Here is an 18,510-nt window from a genome sequence, read left to right on the forward strand (position 1 = left end):
GCACGAGGGAGAGGAGGAGGGAAAGTGAGAGAGGAATGCTGTGTGCGAATAGCAGACAAGATGAGTGACAGTCGGAAACGAAGCAGCATGTAAAAGTATGGTATTCTGGAAATTATAAGGTTTAGTATAATTATATTGAATAATTTAAGTGATATATGTGCACACATACTAATCATAGGTCAAAACGGCGCTAAATTTGGCTGAATTATAGAAGGCAGAAGTGGTAAAACGAAGAGCCGTTTGGGAGCTGAAAGAGCCGGCTCTTCTTGGTGAGCTGAGCCAAATGATCTGGCTCACTAAAAAGAGCCGAATTCCCATCACTAGCGCTTTTGAACTCACCATGTGCGAGCGCGCGCGACTGAGTGACGTTTCACTGCTGCAATTTGATTGGTGGTTGAATTGGCTAGCTGCTATCTTGTCAGGAGACAGATTGGAACACACTATGCTAGTGTGTTCCAATCCGCGTACTTCTGTACTTACACTTACTATTTTGAGTGCTTAAGTGCGTTCACACTGGGAAGTACGGCAAAATGCAGTGCACTCAAAGTACCCGGATGTTGCACTCAGAACGGTCAGATCGTTGAGTGTAGAACGCTGGACACTTTCCACACTGAATTGTCGCCATCTTGGCTACGTAGCGGAAGGGGCGGAGCCACGAGCACTATTCAAACACGGCGATAACAGATTGTAATAAAACAATACAATACCTAAACATACCGGTGCATCTTTAGCCAACAGGAGGACACATCTCAGGCGTAGGTCACGACGTTGGAAACGTAATTTCCACTCTGCTTTCATTTTTTTCAGAAGATATTTTGGCGGGTAGCGAGCCGCGGTCAAATGTTGCCATCGTCATTTCCGGTCAGTGCGCCGCAGAGTATTCGATTTGAGACGATCCTACCCCGCTGAAATGTACGCACTACTCAAGTGAGTACAGAGTGCACACAGTGCACTACATTGTGTACTTCTGGAAGTACGTGGATTGGAACACTTTCGTCAGAGAACAGGTATGTGCCTATTCGGTTTATCACCTGTGTTAAACTGGGAAATGTGAAATAGCACATTATATGCTGCCGTTAATTTGTTCAACGTAAGGTTGACATTTGTTTAACTAAAAACGCCACTGAATATGATTGAACCTGACATGCTAACATAAAGTTATCTATTGTTTGGTAATAAACAGTAGGCTATATGGTTTCCAGCCATGCTAACAGCTGAACATTTTGGTCTGTCATTCATTTTTACTGTCCAATAACGGTACTGTGGTTTAAATGAATGACACTCCCACCAACCCTCAGCTGTAATGCTACTCTGTGTTTAGGCTAAGGTTAAAGAGTCAATTAGCATCACTGTTTCTCACAGAGCAGCTAGCTGACTGTAGTCTTGTTAAAAAAAGGAGCAGAGGTCCATAGCCAGAGTATATAAAGGTACAAATAAAGTGGAAAATATACAACGTAATAGGCCTTTTTCACGGAAGACATTTTGGCTTGTAGCCATAGGAAAAAGCAAGTGTAAATAATGAAATTAATAATGGCTGAGTTCCATTTAGCTGCTTTGAGTTTAGATTCCTGGTATGGTGCATGCTGGCTCACTGTCACTCTCCCTGTAACACTTGAATAGAACAGAGCCATCGGTAATGTTATTAGTAACACCTGTGCTTTTCCTACTATGACAAAATGTCAGAGAGAGGCCTATTATTGAATTAATATGTTGGCCTTCATATACTGAAAATGTATGACCAATTTACCTCCAAAAATCACTTTACACCATCACCTGCTTGTTATGCGTTGTAATATAGCAATTTGGTCTACAGGGAGTCTGCTTTTGCAATATAACTAATAATAATAAATGTTGAATATTAATAATGTTATGGGATTATTCTTTATCTCATGGACTATATTATTATTATTATTATTATTATTATTATTATTACTATTATTGTTATTATTATTATATGCTTATATATATATATATATATAAACAAAAAAAACGAAGCATTTGAATACTGGTTTTGAGGTTGAATACCATGGCAACGGTCAAAACCCTGAAGCATTCGGGTCAGCCCTAATCAATACACAGAGTTAAAAAATCATGGTTTGCATCTTTGTCATGTCCTTACTTTCAAATGATTTTCGTAAGGATGTAATTGGCTCAGTTGTTAACCTGCTCCTCTTCATAGATTTCACATCCTTTGGCACCACGGCCGATGCGTTAAAGCATGCAGAAATCTCCCTCTGGTACAGACGTGGTTCAGAGGGCTGTAGATGAGTTACTGGTGTTTGATAAAAGAAGACACATTCACACAAGGGAGAAAGTTCCCAGTTCATCACAAAGCATTTAATTACCCCACCGCCACAGTCAGCACAACAGTTGCGAGTCGATGGAGCTGCATTGCTTGACCGAGGGACCTTGAACAACTGTAAATTGTGTCGGCGTGTGTAAATTGTGTGTACTCTCTCGCCTATAAACATACTGTGTGTGTGCGCAGCACGGCGACAAGCACACTTCACCTGTCAGCACCCATCATAATTGTTGGTGGTTGGCTGTAATTTGACAGCAATTATCATGTCAGGAATGAATTCGCGGCTAATCGCAGAGTCTCCTTGCAACAGAGGGCGCGTACTGTAGCGTCAGGAGAGACATGTCTCCGCCATTCAGCGAGCCTGGGAGAATTGTTGTCCGTTATAAACCTCCACAGGCTTGTCAATCTGCCCATTATTGAGAGAAGAGCCGCATTCTACTTGTAGTAGTGGTGAACAAAGCCTGTCCTGGTTTGTAAGGAAGCACAGATAGCTTCCCTACAACAAAAGGAGCCATAGCTGGAAGGCACAGAGCTGTAATAACATGTAAATATTTTGAACCTGCAGAGCTCCCTGCAATTGTAGAGACGTTCAGCACATTTCTGAAAGATGCAACATTCATTACATCCGGCACAAGATTTTAGCAGAACAGTTTAGCCCTATTATAAAAGCACTAAACATCCTCCGTTTATAGCATTCATGGGTGATGATACATAATTATCAGGGGAAAGGCAGTGCTAGGTATTAATTTAAAGTTGCCTGGGGCGAATTTTGGAGAACACACAGCCGCAGAGAAACCCAAGGTGTTTGTCTCGCTCTGCAAATCTCTCCAGGGAGAGGAGAAGCTGGAGCAGCTCTGCAGGGAGCAAAGAACCTCCATCTCAGAGGCACACTGAAGAGAAGTTTCAAAGAGAAACTCGCAAGAATAGATGGCGTGTTTTATCTTTCTGCTCCACTCGTGTATCTGCTCTGTTGTGTTCAGCAGCTTATGGGGGATTTTCACCTGACAGCTTCAAATACTCCAGGTTGTTTTTAATGGCACGATGAGTGAAGTTTAATTTTTTGACTTGCGCCGTCCTCGGAGGAGGACTATTGCCTCAGCTGAATGATGACGAGTTGACTGCTAGTTTCAAATGCTTTGAATGCTGAAGAGGAGTACAAGACAAAAAGAGATCAGGGGGAATGCAGGCATGTGTGTTTGCACACGTACATACGTATGTGCGTGTGTGAATGTGTGTTCTTGGAAGAGACATACTGTATTTCTTCCTGCCGATTTGTGCAGTATTTTTCAAAAACCACTGCATGAAGGTGTAGCGCTGGGTTCAACCTTTGTTCTAACAATATAGAGGAAAATGACTTAGTATTCATCCTTTATCACACTTTGTGGCAAATTTAGTTTGACTGCAAAGTAAATATTTTGAAAAAAAGTACTTTATGGTGATAAATAAATAATTAAATTAGACTGACAGCTTTTTATACATCCACAGAGAGAAAACTAGTTTGGTCACATAGTAACAAACAACAAAAGAGACAACAAAGTAAATAAGTAATGTCGTTAAAAGCAAGACCAATAAAGCAGGTTATACATATAAAATGAAACCTTTTAAAATCAACATGTGTAACAACAAAAACACATAAAACAATATCTTAAATATAATGTCAAAAATACAAGCCATATCTCAGAAAAAAAGTAAATGTCCCATGTCATTTTTAAGTTTCACAGCACAAAGTTCAGAATTCTTTTGTGGAGCATCATCCATAGTCAGTCACTTGATCCATGTTTTAAACTGCTAAAAGGGCCAAACAGATAATGGTCATTATTGCCAGCACTGTTTTGGGGTTGCTCTCCAATAAAAACGTGAAAGCAAGCAGAAAGACTTGATAAAAGTCTCAGATGAGCATACCTTTCTTTCAAATGCAGTCATGCATCACCTGTACATTATACATGTATTCACTTTTAAGACCTACTGGCATCACCAGATTCTTGTTTTTTTGCATTTCTATTAGATTCAATTAATTCTAAACTGGCTCTACTCCATATTATTTGGTGTGGCATACATTGAAACAGCTATTGTAGAATACACAGCAGAATATTCAATGTTGTGGAAACCAAGTAAAGGCCTACGCTTCAGAGCTGAAAGGTCAGAAGTTACTCAAAAACTGTGATCTCTAAAAGCTAGCACTGTATCCTGTGAATACCTTTGTCCTTTATAATGTAGTAGCATTACGATCATCTTGTATTCAGGGTTAAACCAAGGGAGTTTTTTTGTGTGCAGATGGCAATCTGTACTACTCTACACAGAATCTTATCAGATCATATTTATCACAGTTTGTATATATTGGTGGAACAAACAGATAAACATATATATATATATACAGTATATACTGTATGATACTTCCAGACAGTGTCGAAATTGGAAAAAAAAGCTAAATCTACTTAAACCCAAAAGCTTGGGAAAGCTTGACATTGAGGGTTAAGTTGCGGGATCTTCTGTAAAACACATGAATACTACCTGTGACAGCATTTCACCCTAAATATTTCAAAGTATTTACATTGCTTTGTATGCTAAGCCCATGCCTATTGAGACTCTCTTATCTAGCACTTGAACCACACTACTGCAGTTCTCTCATTATCATATGCCTCTATCCTTTCCAGTGAGTCATCCTCCGAAGGTCAGCAAATGGTGACCCTGTTTACTGAACTCCCGTGCCCATCAAGGGTTCTCGATCCCGGCTTCCACTCCAGCACCTGGGGTTCAGCAGTCTGCACAGCGGGACCAGAGGCCAGCTGCATCAAGACTTGCATCAGGCCAGCCATGCTAAAAGGTACTCTTTTGCCCTCATCCAACACCTCGCTGTCAACCCCTCTCATTCTCTGTGGGGGTGTATATTAAATTAAATGTTAGGCTCTCTTCATCGCCGCTCTCTTGGGTGATCACCTTAGTTCTGCCTGGCTAGTTCAGCTGTGAAGAGGCCTTTTCTTGTTTCTCCTACACACATGAATAAACATAAGGTCAGGTGAGATTTTGAAGGGTTGTCCCCATAAGGGTTTGCTGTTAAAAAAAAAAAAACAGCTCAGGGGTTACATAAGAGCAGGAAGGATGGCACAGTAAGGGCAGTGGAAAGTAAACCTCTCAGTATAAAGTACAGATGAAGCCACCTTGGATTTCCCCTCCCTCCGTGATGGGGCCCCGGCCGATCCGTGCTGGGTCCATGCTGGGTCCTTGGCTGAAAGGAATGGCACCATATGTGGAAACCAGTGGCAATAGTTCATCTAACCACCAGGGAAGGTTGCTCATATTTTACATCTATTGCTGCCATAGATGTACCTGCATCATTACTTGAACATCATTTTATATTATAGCCAGAGTACTATTATACTAGAGTACTGAATTAAACTAAGAAATATCACTGTTTTACTGTGGAAAAAGTTGATAACAAACCCAAGAGATGCTGAGCTACTGACTTTCACACCAACCAAGACATCAAATGTTTGTTTTATGCCAGTATAATCATTTCACTAATTAAAAAAAATATTGGTAATGTTAATCCTAATGCATCCCAAAAGTACTTCATATTGTAAGCTTTGTTTATCTAGTCATCTATTGCTATAACATTGAAGGATATTGACAGTTTAAAAAGCAGACTGGAAATGTGTCAATGAGGATATTTTCATCTGAATCAGCAAAATCAATAACAATTACTGTTCTTCTTGCATCAGCACATCATCATATAACTCTTTGAAAAGTTGGCTCCATAAATTGATGACTAGTGTTGATATTTTAGATGCATTCCACTGTAGCTCTGCCTTGCTGCCCTTATTTATAGAGCTTTATAGACTTTGGTCAAGCTTATCCAATAGCCGCAGCCCGGGGGAGAGCGGCCTTTTCTCTGGTCATGTAGCACCAATTTCAAAATTACTAGTTTTAACACGCCACTATTTTCTTTAATGCATTAATGCAACTTGCGATTTTTAGGTTGTAACGGGATCGGTCTTAAAGCTAGAGTGAAGATACTGGCATCATATGAAACTAGAAAAAATAAAGAATCAATTGGTACCAACCATGTCATAGTTGCTTGTCACAAAGGAAGTGAAATAACGCTGCAAACTTACGCTAAATTTTGGCGAGGAAAAACTGGTATAGCCATTTTCAAAGGGGTCCTTTGTCCCCTTCACAGACATGCCCACTTGATGATAATCCCATGCAGTTTGTGGTAAATCGTAGTAATCGCATAATCGCACATTTTTTATCTGTTCAAAATGCACCTTAAAGGGAGATTTGTCAAGTATTTAATACTCTTATCAACATGGGAGTGGTCAAATATGCTGCTTTATGCAAATGTATATATATTTCTTATTGGAAATTAATTAACAACACAAAACAATGACAAATATTGTCCAGAAACCCTCACAGGTACTGTATTTAGCATAAGAAATATGCTCAAATCATAACATGGCAAACTGCAGCCCAACAGGCAACAACAGCTGTCAGTGTGTCAGTGTGCTGACTTGACTATGACTTGCCCCAAACTGCATGTGATCATCATCAAGTAGGCATGTCTGTAAAGGGGAGACTCGTGGGTACCCATTGAACCCATTTTCATACACATATCTTGAGGTCAGAGGTCAAGGGACCCTTTTGAAAATGGCCATGACAGTTTTTCTTGCCAAAATTTAGCGCAAGTTTGGAGCGTTATTTAACCTTTTTCGCGACAAGCTACTATGACATGGATTCCTTAGGTTTTCTAGTTTCATATGATGACAGTATCTTCACTCTAGCTTTAAAACTGAGCCTGGTACAACCTCTGGAAGAATGATTGCGTTTATGCATTGAAGAAATTAGTGGTGTTAAAAAGAATTGACGTTTAGATGTTATTATCGCTATCATTACTTTGCCAGTGTCATGCTAACTAAACTAACAATTAACATCACACAGCTGGTTTTGCTACAGCATGAGCACACTCCTTGTGTAACAACATAGTCGATGTAAAACAAGCAGACAATACAAATTCCTATTTTGATCCATAAGCAGATAATTTATAACATATCATCCGAGAAGCACTTAAAAGGACGGACAGGTCTATTATTTATTTTATTAAAAAAAAAAAAAAATGTATTTCATGCTGTAGCTTCCCAGTGGTGTTCCTTCTGCATTCAAATCTGAACATTCACATTTTGGTCCAAGTATGTATGTTTTAGTGTCAAAATGCTATTTTCCCCAAGCCTTTCTAAAAACTTTCCGACGTGACCTGACGTATGTTTCTGCATGATGACGTTGCTACATTTACAGTGTATATATACATCCTGATGGTCTGTGTGTTGCATGCAGTAACTTAGATGGCGGTCGGCATGCTCACAATTTGGAGAAGCAGACAGGAGAACCAGCACGGGAGCTAAGCAATGTACTACTGTGTGGATTGCTGTGTGGACTGCTGTGTGGACGCCACACTGTTTAAAATAGATATTTCAGTGGGAATGAAAGAGTTTTTGTAAGTTCTCTTTTTGGCCAGAGGTGCTCTGAAGCGGCTGCCTGATGGGAATAGCTGGAAGGATTGGTGAAGGGTGTGTGTGAAGGGTTCTCAGTGATGAAGTTTGCCTTTCTTTTGGTTGCATGATTGATAATTCATGGGAGTTTTCTCTTGCTTTTCTCTATATTGGTTTATTCTGTCAATTGTCAATCAAAGCAGCAGTAGGCAAGATTGGAGCAAATATGATTTAAAAAAAGTTATTTTTATAAAACGGTCACTATGTCCTGATAGTAGTGCATGAGACAGGTAATCTGGAAAAAATCATGTGCCTCTGTGTCCTCCGGTGCTCCTAATGGCATCTGCAAGATTTCACAGACCGGAAGAAAACAACCAATCAGAGCCGAGCTGGAGCCTTGCCGTCTCTGAGCAGCTGTTAATCACTCGCAAACTCTGATCAAACAGTCAAACTAGGCAGCGACGATCAAATATGAATCAACATTCTGATACTGTAATGCCTATTTCTCGCCTCAAATGTTTTCAGAAACATCTTGTAGTGTACTGTTTAGCTGTAAAATGAGAAAGTTTGCTCCGGATGGTGGGCGGTGTTTGGTATTTCATTAACATGGTGGCCGGGTCACAAACTTTCTCAAGTTCGTGAGTGATCGACAGCTGCCTCTGTTGAATGAGCAGCCAATAGGAACCCTCTCTCTCTGAAATGACCTGTGATTGGCCAAAGTCACCCGAAAACAGAGCCATGAGGAGGTGCAGAAATCTAGTCTTCTCTCAGAACACTTGAATTACAATATGCTGAAAGGTTATTGTGGAATTTTTGCGCAATGATGCCAAAAATATTCTGCCTACCTCTGCTTTAAATGGAGAGGTATGTATACAGCGGCATATTGAACAAGTTTTGTCATGGGATTGTCTCTGTTTAACAACTTGTTTCTAGTTTGTCCAGCACCTAATACAATTATACATAATAGATACACAGTAAAGGCCTGGTCACACAGAGACTTTGAACACAATCGAACTTTTAATCAAACCTAAACATTTTAATTGTGAATGGGAATTATGTCATTACTAGATAAACTGGTGAATGTCCATATTTGGAAATGAAGAGAATATTTTCCACCCCAAAGAGAAACAAACCATTGAAAGGGAATCCTTTGGGGAATAACTGCCTGGCGAATGGTGAAATCCATCCGTATTTGAGCCAGAGAACAGCGAAGAGGAGCTGTGGGAGAAAAACTGAAAAATGTAGATGAGCAGCATTCGGGCAGACTAGAGAAAGCACCAGCAACACAAGGGAATACAAAATATTTTGGAAGTTGCATGAAGGTGCAGAAAAAAAGGGCTGAGTGGAATCACAGTCTATAGGGGTCAAATTTCAGCAAGCCGCAGTGTACATTTTATCGGAACTGTTAAAACCATCTGTAGATGGTGAAGAAAAGCTTCCTCTCTGCCAATAGTGTGTTTGTTTTTTTTAACATATGTTGATTTTATAACTACAAGTAACTTTATTATTTATATGCACTGGCATCCAACAATTATGTTTGTGGCATATACAGACCCTTAAATCAGAGATTGGCATGAGAGCTAACCACAGCTGGAAAGCTAGCAGCAGCTGCTTGTATCTCCCTCGGATTTACAAACTGGTTATGACTTCTCTGCAGAGTTCAACAAAAGCAGCTAACTGGCTGCCAAAAGAACAGAAGAAACACTTTTGTTTCTCTGCCTTTCTGCAAACTTTTCATTTCGTTGCTTGTTTTCTACTGCCCTCAAATTGTAAATGCTGTTTTCAAAAGAAAACGCTATCAGAGTTTAGCGCCCTGGTATATGTGATGAACGGGAAAGGGGGCTGGCGGCGGGGGGTAAGCCATGAGAAGGATAATGCACTGCTTCAGCACGCATGGTTTGATTCCTGCAGGAGAATGACTTTACTGGGCTATTACCGCTTCAGCTAGACAGCACTGAATTGTTCTTTTGTTCTGGCAGTGAAGCTCTGAGGGGGTTTCTCACAATGAATTCCTATTGATTTTTCTGGTCATGTCATCAAATTGTATGTGGCTTGAATCGTGACTACTGTTTTCTCATCTGCTCCCTGAGGTTCCTCTCCTCTATTAACTTTTTTATCCTATTTGGATGGGGCAAAACTAAACAAAAGACAGGGAGAATGAAAGCCGGGATGAAAACTGGAAAATAGAAGTAAACACAATGAGCAGACCTGCCGTGCAAGTCACTTGTTAAATAAAGTTCCAGGACATTTCATGAATGTTAATCCTCAACCATTTTTTTGTTTTCGTTGTTGTAAACATTGGACTACAAAGCATTTAACAGTGGGAGTGTTGATGTAGGCGGTTAGGAGATGCAGTTGTACTGTACTTATGGGATGTGGCTGACTTGATGTTAAAGCGAGACTATGTAAATTTGAAAGAAGAAGTAACACAATCTTCCTCCTACAAATGATAAATAGAAATTCAAAAGAAATAAAACAAACTGCTGCTCAATTTAGTTTAGTAGTTTAGCCATTACACTCTTGTGTAACATGTAGCTTACAGTTGATAATGTTGGCTAATATTAGCAAACTGCAAATTTAATGTTATGAAACTATATACAGATATTGCTATGTAACTGACATTAATGTCAATTTCCTGACTTCACGGCTCTTCTCTGTCCTGGTCCATGCATGTCATAGATAAACCTCAATCACTTTATTATAAAAATAGAAGGCAATGCAAGTTTATTGTATAGCACAAAGAAATACAAGGCAGTATAAAAAGACACGGACTGTATGGATGTGGTCTAAAAACATATTCATTTAATTAAGTGGGAGATAAAAATAAGCTGCAATGTAATAAAACTGTCAAAACAGAAGAATAATTGCAATAACAGCACAGTGAGAAAATGTAATGTAATAAAATGCAGTGGCAGAAAAGTTATAAATCTTGATTTTAAAAGAGCTGAGAGTTGGAGGAGACTTCAAAATTTTCTAGAGTTTTTTCAGCTGAACATTGCTTCTCCATCTTGGTGACTCTGGGCTCTGTAAGTAGACCTGTCCCAGATGACCTGAGAGGTCTTCATAGTTTGTCACATAGCAGCCAATCAGAAATGTATTTTGGCCCTTAACCATTCAGTGCTTCATGAATGTATAATAATATTTTAAAATCTGTTCAACGGCTCACAGGAAACCAGTGCAAAGATCTGAAAACTGAAGTGATGTGCTCTACTTTCTTGGTTTTCGTGACTAGAAGCGTTAAGCATCGACTGAAGCTGTCTTGTCAGCTTTTTAAAGAGACATGTAAAGACATATTACAGTAATCGGTCTGCTTAGACATGTTTTTCTAGGTCATGCTGAGACATCTGTAGTTCTTGCTATATGTTTAATGTGATATTACACTAGTCTGACTTTGTAATTACCTGACAAAACAAGGAATACAGTAAACACGGTTCCTCATGAGGAGAAAATATTTGTTCCTTTGTTAGTTGTTATCAAATGATATGTTTAAATCAGGGAAATTAGGGGAAATTCAATGTGCCAATATCTTGCAATTGCACCATTACAGCACAAGTTACATAGACAACTTTTAGGTGATTTAAAGATAACCCACAGCTGGTCGTTTGACTCGTGTCAAAACACCATTATTTTCAACTTGAGACCAGACATTGGTGGCCAAGTCAGGATACACCAAAGTCCTATTTCCCAGCTTCGATCCCTGTCAACTCTCCAGAAAAGCAGCAATTTTATCACATTTACTGCCCGGATCTTGGCACGGCTGCTCCCTCTGTCTGCATGGCGTGTTCGGTATATGTGCTATGCATCAGCTGACGAGATGCTACACAACGTGGTCGGTGTGTGTCTTACTTCACAGAACAGTACGCCAACTCTCCCTATTATCATAAAAAAAAAATCATAAATCTATGTTGTAGCACTCTTTTTTTAAAAGTTCTAGCTACTTCAACTAGCATCTGTAGACACTGCATGCTTTGGTAAGGCCGTCCGCTATGCTATAACATGCACACCAGGCATCTTCTCTCAAACTCACTCTCAGTGTGATGCTGCGGCCATCTGTTAATGTGCTGCAGTCTTAATTATGCTCTCATCACACTAAGTCAATCAGAGATGAGCCTGAGCCAACTGTAACACACCTAGCAGGGGCTTTACCGATCAATCTTATCCTCCCGGGGCTACTGGAGCTCTCACCAGCTCTGGCCCTCTCAGTCACTTGGTCTTAGCACACTGGTCGTGAATTGTGCCTTGTTTTGGTAGAGGTTTTTGTTGTACGTGTTGTATCTGAAAGCTAAATATGTTAACAGATAACCTGAAAAACATCATGTGCCTCTGTGTCCTCCGGTGCTCCTAACGCCATCTGCAAGATTTCACATACCGGAGGAAAAAAAGCAGTAAGAGCTGATCTAAGGTCCGCTGTCCAGCTGCCGTCTATGAGAGCCGGCTGTCAATCACTCGCAAACTGTGACCAAACAGTCAAACTAGGCAGCGCTGATCAAATATTAATCAATATTATGTTATGTTAATGCCTATTTCTCTCCTCAAATGTTTTCAGAATCATCTTGTAGTACATGGTTTAGCTGTAAAATGAGAGAGTTTGTGATGCTGCCGCCATTGTGAAATCTGGTGAAGGAACGCCAAGTTCTGGTCACATGACCGGAGCACAGCCAATAGGAACGCTCTCTCAATGAAATGACCTGTGATTGGTCAAAGTCTCCAGTTACGGGCTAGATTTTCTAAAGCCTGAAAACAGAGCCATGAGGAGGAGCAGAAGTCTAGTTATCTCTCAGAGCACTTGAATTACAATATGCTGAAAGGTTATTATGGAATTTTTGCCCAATGATGCCAACAAATATACTGCCTACTGCAGCATTAACTTGTCTCATAGTCAGTGATCCAGCGCCGACTGCTCCACTGTGCCATGTTGCTTCAATGCATATGGAATGGTGGGTGTATATTAGTAAAACGCTGTGTCTGTCTGATGTGCTGTCACAAGATCATTTTTGTGTGTTGAGGTTTTTTGGAGAGCTTGGTAAAGAGATGTATTACAGTTGGCCTTCTTGTATGGTTTTGCATAGTTGCGTGTAACATTTCCAAGCAGTGTAGCAAGTGAAGCCAACGCTAACAAACAAAAAGTGCATTTGAAAATAATGAGCTGCGTGGGTTGTCAGAGTGCCAGCAATGTAAGCTACTTGTATCTTGAAATTTAGCACAGATTAACATAAGGTTATATTTCAGTTCAACATTAAGGTCCATCAGTGTACGGACAAAACAATCTGCATTTCCCTAAACATACAGCTGGTTCTTATAAATGTAATTTCTCTCAACATTAGCCTTCATAGCCAACACCCCTTTACTTTATGGATGGATGCCATCCAAACAATGAAGAGGTTTTTAGAGAAAGGAAAACATCACACCCAACACAGCTATACAGCACTGTGCTACCTAGAGGTTCTGTTACCACGTCAGTGTAAACATGCAAGGTGTTATTGGCCAACTGCATCAAATAACCTTGTCATTGAGAAGTAATTTGTTAAAGCAGCAGTGGTTAGAAATGGAGCAAATGTGATTTAAAAAAAAAGTTATTTTTATGAAACGGTCACTATATCATGACAGTAGTACATGAGACAGGTAATCTGAAAGAAATCATGTGCCTCGGTGTCCTCCGGTGCTCCCAACGACCAGTCAGAGCTCATCTGGAGTCTGCCGTCCAGCTGCCGGCTATGAGAGCTGGCTGTCAATCACTCTCGAACTCCGACCAAACGGTCAAACTGGCAGCGCTGATCAAATATGAATCAATATTCTCAAATGTTTTCAGAAACATCTTGTAGTGCACGGTTCAGCTGTAAAATGAGAAAGTTTGTGACCCGGCAGCCATGAGGAAATACCAAGCACCGCTCACCAACTGGAGCACAGCCAATAGGAACGCTCTCTCTCTGAAATTACCTGTGATTGGTCAAATTCTTCCGTCACGGGCTAGACTTTTTAAAGCCTGAAAACAGAGCCATGAGGAGGTGCAGAAGTCTAGTTATCTCTCAGAACACTTGAATTACAGTATGCTGAAAGGTTATTATGGAATTTTTGCCCAATGATGCCGAAAGAATTGTTGCCTACTGAAGCTTTAAAGCACTACTGGTCGTTTTCTACCCAAAATGATTTGAATACATGGGAAGCTGTTCATTTACCTGCTGATAAATTTAATGATCTTTCTAAAAAATCCCGCCGTTTGCAGTTCCGCTGTGCACCATTTCACTCAACCATTGACATTCAGCCGACCTCATTCCATATCATCTCCTTGGTTCAAAAGTTCATGTGAAGAGGTGCCTGTGCACCAAGCATTAGTTGTCTGCCCAGTCTGCTCTCTCTCCCTCAGCGGGCTATCAGGGCTCCATTGGAGGCTTGGCTCTAATCTGCCGGCTCGGGGGTGTGTTTCCTGCGTCGGGGCTGTGGCCCAATCCATCTGTCTTCATCAGTGAGCCGGGGTGGCTGTGGGCTTGGGCCAGCAGGACCCCGCTAAGCACCAGCTGCTAGCTGCCTTTTACACTGATTCCCACCAAGTGGGACATATTTACAGTACAGCAATCTGCCCGGTAAGATTGGAGGACCGCTCAGCTTTAGCGCCTGAATTTTTCCTTTTTCTCTAGAGGTTTCGTTCTGTCTGTTAAAGTTTACCCCCTTAGACTCTCAACACCATCCACAGCCTGTGCTTTATGTGTCTATTTATCAATCTCTGTGTCATTCTGTCTGCCTATGTGACTCCGCATCTCAGGGTATTTCAGGTTATAGAGGTTAACATGAGTACATAAAGGGTGTGCACATCAGTTTGTTGTTGGTCCTTGACACGAGAAAAGGCTTCTGACAGTTTACAATGGATGGACCATATAGTTGTGGGTTTAATGATGCTATTTATTTACAGAGACTGCCAAAGATTTCTTTCAAAGTCTCTTTCTGTTCTGCTTGGCTCCACTCACACATGAAGCCAAACAGAAAGTTCAGGACAATCTATAGATATAAAATAATTGTATTTTCAGTTGTCATCCCAACCATTATCGCTGTTGCCATGGCTTCAGTGTATGATGGAGAGGCTTGTACACTTCTTTTTTCCCCATCCTCTGTCTGCCTATGGCGTACTTTACTTATTGTCCATCCACTCATCCATCCATCTGTCCATGTTCTAGATCACACTTTCCCTATAATCATGTGAACCCGTCATAACAGCTTCTGCATATCCCTCTCTGGCTAAAAGGAGAGGTTTTGTTGACAGCACGTCAGAATGGAAAAGAAAGAGACAATCTATAAACTCACCAGTTCAATAAACACAGTGCTTGAGTGCAACTATTTGCTCAAAGAGATGATGCAAAGTAGTACCTACTACTACTTCCTGTGCTCAGTCAGTAAAAGAGGCAGGTGACCCTGCAGAGTGGGTCACAGTGACTGGATTGATTTGGAGGGGCTGCTACTTAGCATGGCAAGACACTAAGCTAATTACCTCCCTTATAAACACCAGTTTGGCCTTTAGCTCCTATTGAATAAGGCCACAGGCTCTGAACGATGAGACTGGGCTGCGGAGGCCCTGAGGCCGGGGCTCCTTCCTATGGAAATCAATTTTGGTCTAAATGGCAATGAGATTAGCGCAGTACTGATCTGATGCTTTGATTTTCTTTTCCTCCTCCCCACAAGCTCCCCTTTCTATGTCAGCTGCCCTCGAGTATTGTCTTGTGAGCAAATGTAGATTAAGTAGTGTGTCTTCATCGGAAAGGAGAAGTAGGAAAAATGCCACTCTAGCAAATCATGTTCTTTTTCTTCTCAGCGATGCTAGCGGCATGGCTCTCTCGGCCGATTGGACCACCACTTTAATCCAGACTGAAGTATCTTGAAAGAAAATTGGATGGATTGCTATGAAATTGGGTACAGATGTTCATGTTCCCCTCCAGATGAATTGTAATAGGTGGGGATCCACCTGATGGTTGGAAATTAATTTCAATTTGTTCAAAACTTTGGTTTATGACCAAATACCTACCCATCAGCCTTAGTTGTACTGTGTGTTTAGTGCATAGACCCTTTATAAGAGGTGGACATAGTCACTGTGACGCCACCCATTGGTTTGTGGACTGCAGTTTTGAATCATCAAGTTCGGCATTTTGTTTTTTTGCAACTAGATGCGACACAAGAGGGTGGAACCAAGTACAACCGAACGCTGAATAAAACTTTTTAGGCGACCAGATAGGTTATAATTAACCTTCCTGAACTGGAAACACACTATGAAAGGGTTAAAGTTGCAAGACAATAACACAAACAACTCCCAGACCGGACAACGCCATGGTGGCGACCTGTCAATCACAAGGTAGCCACGCCCTAAATCATCCCCTGCTTTATGGTCTACTTTACTCATTACATTACATTACATTGGACCATAATTTCCTAAATGAACATCATGCTGTATTGAAGAAGCCTTGAAACTAGCGACTGAGACCATAAACTCATGTTTACAATGTTTACTGAGGTAATAAATCAAGTGATAAGTAGGCTCATTTTCTTACACTACTACTTCTATACAATCAGACTTCTTTTTGCAACCAGAGGAGTCGCCCCCTGCTGGCTATTAGAAAGAATGCAAGTTTAAGGCACTTCGCAGTGGCTTCACTTTTCAGACCCCGGAGTTGCTCACTGGTTTAGAGCTAATTAGCAAATGTAAGCATCTTGACACGCAACAGTAAACTAAGGTGATCAATGGTAAACATTATACAGTATCTGCTACAGCATGTTAGCATTGTCATTATGAGCATAGCATTGGTGACATTAAAGATTGTCCATAGCATGTATACCTTCATACAATACATACATGTGCATGACAGCAATAATATTCATTTTTATTGCTACAGTAAAATAATCTTTACTGAGAAATACTGTATACCACAGCGTTACCACACAAGTGATATACTACTCTGCACTTAGCTGACACAGATGGAGATTGTATGTCCTCTGTGGTTACAGCACATCATCTCCATACCTCTCCTGGAGCGTGTGCGGTTGATGCTCCAGGAAAATAATGAAATATACCTGCTGGCATTCTTTCATGTGTCTGGTCTGCTCTTGATGTTTTCAACAGCGAGGGATGAGGGTAATGCACTCGAGCGTTGTCAGTCACGCTACAATAAACCACGATGCGTGACAACAGAAGAGGTCCAATTCATACTGATAGTACAATGACATCTCTTTGGCAGGCCAATAAAAGAAAATGTCCTGCCCACCATCTTGAGTACTGCTATAGTGAAGCATCATGATGGGCTGGGTTGACTGGGAGCCCAGGCATGTGTATGTGGTACAGTATGATGTTATTGCACAGCATTTTCATAGTGATTTGTGTGTGTGCGTCTTTGACAAATGGAAGTGTGAGTGTACATTTGTGCTCTTGTGTGTGTGAGCTGCCAGTATTGGCAGGCTTATATAGCGCGGAGGAGGTGCCACTTTACGGTGCCCATGAGGCACTTATAGTATTTGTAGCTAACTCTCTATTTATGTTTCGTGCACATCAACTAAACTCTAGTGCAAGTGACAAGTCTTGTAAATATATGCACAGCCATGATATATTGTGACTGCTGTAGACATGTTTAATAGGGCCCTTTTTGTGCGCATGTGTCGATACAGATTTGGGTGTGAATCAAAGAGAAATCGCAGAGGGAATCGCAGCCTCTCTGCAACCATCTGAGCAGGTTGTGCAATATGTACAGCAGGAGAGAGGTGGCGTCAAGTGGGAATAGTCGGCTCTGCCTGGAAGAGAACAAAAGACAGGTTCTACCTCAGGTCTCATTCTAACACATGAGATATGAGATGGCGTCTCTTCCGCCCACCTTCGTTTCTCTGGGGTCGTGGTACAGTGACAGTGAGCAACAGAGGCTAATTGTGTTGGATCTAGCCAGACTGAATTTGCATCGGCCTCCTTTTCTCTGCCTTTTTTGGCATAGCTGTCTTATTTTTTTAGTTTGTCGAGGGCTATTGCATGCAATCGGAGTTGGATCAGGCACTGCAGAGGCTTTTTTCTCGTTATTGGACCCACTCTAGTCATCACTTGATTGAAGTCTGCTTTTTTTGCGCCTTACCTATGTTGAAACACAGCCGAAACACTGCCTTCCTGCAGCATGTTACTCCGTTTTTCATCATTTTCTCATAATCTCCCTCTTTTTTTCTCTCCCTCTCTCTCTCTGAGGGATTATCCCTGAACCTTAGCTCGTGTTCCATCCTAACTGTGTCAAACTCTTAAGATATGCAGTAAACAACGCCGGCATCGCAAAGCAGAGCAGAATAGAGACTGTGCCATATGTGCGGTGCTCGGGACAACATGCATGTTTCTCTACGGAGGGGCTAACCTTTAAAATGTTAATTGTTGTGCTCCTTGTTTAATCATGGGAGAGAACCTACCTCCTAAATATAGCTGTACTTCCTGTCCGTGCTCACTCAAACAGAACAAGGCGGATTTCCGTTGCATAGGGATGACATTAAAGACCACTTCCCACAGGACTCTTAACATCAATATTCTATTCACATTTTCAAGGCAATGTTGAGCTAAAAGCTGTCCTGGAAGTGTTGTGTGGATAGCATGAGAAAGCAAACATGGAGTGAATCAAGCAACATATAAAACAGAGCATAAAAGCCTCTTGTATGCTTTTGTCGCCCTCTTTTCCCATGTTTTTCTTCCGGATCTTTGTATTTCTACACCTCCACCTCTCAATCCCT

General features: G+C 41.1%; 1 long non-coding RNA gene across 1 annotated transcript in view; it reads left to right on the forward strand.

Annotated features, from left to right (window-relative positions):
• LOC141762320 (uncharacterized) overlaps positions 1 to 18,510 on the forward strand; it is a 123,760-nt gene continuing 105,250 nt past the window's right edge. The window contains exons 1-2 of the long non-coding RNA XR_012592799.1: positions 1 to 1,007; positions 4,957 to 5,126. This is a non-coding gene — a long non-coding RNA (uncharacterized LOC141762320). The remainder of the gene's footprint in view (positions 1,008 to 4,956; positions 5,127 to 18,510) is intronic.

Source organism: Sebastes fasciatus, chromosome 23 (genome assembly GCF_043250625.1).
Source record: "Sebastes fasciatus isolate fSebFas1 chromosome 23, fSebFas1.pri, whole genome shotgun sequence".
Taxonomy (NCBI): Eukaryota; Metazoa; Chordata; class Actinopteri; order Perciformes; family Sebastidae; genus Sebastes; species Sebastes fasciatus.